Here is a 1,832-nt window from a genome sequence, read left to right as displayed (position 1 = left end):
CCATATCACTGTCAGTCAGACCGATCCAGACAAATGAAAATAAACAATTACATAAATCTAAAAAAAAAAAAGTAAATAAATAAATAATTACATTTACATCACAAATGCTCATAACAATAACAAAACAGAGTATCAAAGTACATAAGAATTTCAATCAAAAAATAAATAAATAAATAAAAAATTCCAGTAAATACAAACAAAACAAGATGCACAAGAGTGTAAATCCAATACAAATTCAATATCATAACATTCATAAAAAACAACCCAAATCAAAATGAGTTTAACCATCCAATTACCTCGTGTTTATATAGAAATCGAGAGGATACTTTTACCTAGAAGAGAAGGTGACTTGGATCAAATTTTACTTAAACGGGAGGCATTCTGGATATATAAATGGAAAACTTTGGTCCCACATGGTTTAAATGTAGATTTTGATTCGGGTTTTCACCATTGTTTTTTATGATTGTTATAATATTGAATTTGGATTGGATTTACACTCTTGTGTATTTTGTTTTGTTTGTATTTACAGGATTTTTTTTTTAACTCCTATGTACTTTTATACTCTGTTTTTGTTAGTTATGAGCATTTGTGATGTAAATGTAATTATTTTATTGAATTATTTATTTATGTATGTATATTTTTTATTTATTTATTTATTGAGATTTATGTAAGAATTTACATTTTGTCTACTAATTAATTATTGGCTGGTGACCCATATGTCTTCACCTGTGCATGATTAATATCCCTATTTATATTGTTCTCCACTTGGTAAGAAAGGCTTGTTTTGCTGAAACGTTGTTAACTAATAAAAGATGCTTAAATGAGTGCGCATTTATATTTGTTCTTTATTGTCTTTGTATAACTAACATATTAGTTGAGAATTATTTGCATTTGATATGGTGCAGTACTCTGCTTTTTGCATGTTCTGAGATAAAGAATGATGACACTGCAAATTCCACCAAATGTGTAAAATTACTGACTGAAAAAGAAGTCAGCTGTTTATTAAAATGCAGGTTACTCAGGAACTCTCTAATTGCTTTGTTAGCATTAGCAAAGGTTGTAAACAAAGAAAGACCATACCATTCTTACATTGCTTCTGGGTCCTCATGCATGCAGTGATGAAGTCTGTCGTTTTGTATGGTCCAGGAAATGAAAATTGTGTACAGTAGTAATAGTCAAGTTCAGAGTAGTCATGCTAACACCAATCTGCCTACAGTCTACTGAGCCCATCGTATATATAATATCCTCTCATCGCCCAGCCCTATTTACAACTGATCATTCTAATTTATATTCTTTTCAAATTTATTACAGATTTTTTTATTCATTATAAATAATATCATCTTAACCCTTAAATGCATGAATGTTTCGCCAATCATTATTACATATTCGGGTCTTTAGCGACCTGGACCTATATATCCAGCATGGATGTATCTGTAACTGCTGCAATAGCAAAAAATTATCTTGATATGTTAAGAACAATTACAGAAGAATAAAATAAAGCATATTTCGTTACCTCTTGAAACTTTAAAAGGGTTCAATTTGAGCAGATTATTTTACCATCGCTGTCATCGTCAGAGCGCACTTCCACAGTACGTTTAGCATCTGCCTCATATTCACGATCTCAACCATATTCTCAAAACTATCGTTTTCAGTGACTTCATATTCAATATTTTGATCACTGGCAGCTTATTCACCACATCCAGCATCAAATGACAGTGACATTTATATTTCATTGCGTATAGTAATTGCTCTGCAGTAAAGCCATTCAAACCACTTACATTTTTGCTGATGATATTCGTTTGTGTTATGCCTGCGGTAATTATGAGTGAAAC

Source organism: Sinocyclocheilus anshuiensis, unplaced genomic scaffold, assembly GCF_001515605.1.
Source record: "Sinocyclocheilus anshuiensis isolate Anshui unplaced genomic scaffold, SAMN03320099.WGS_v1.1 scaffold907, whole genome shotgun sequence".
Lineage (NCBI taxonomy): Eukaryota > Metazoa > Chordata > Actinopteri > Cypriniformes > Cyprinidae > Sinocyclocheilus > Sinocyclocheilus anshuiensis.
Note: the sequence above shows the minus strand (reverse complement) of the source record.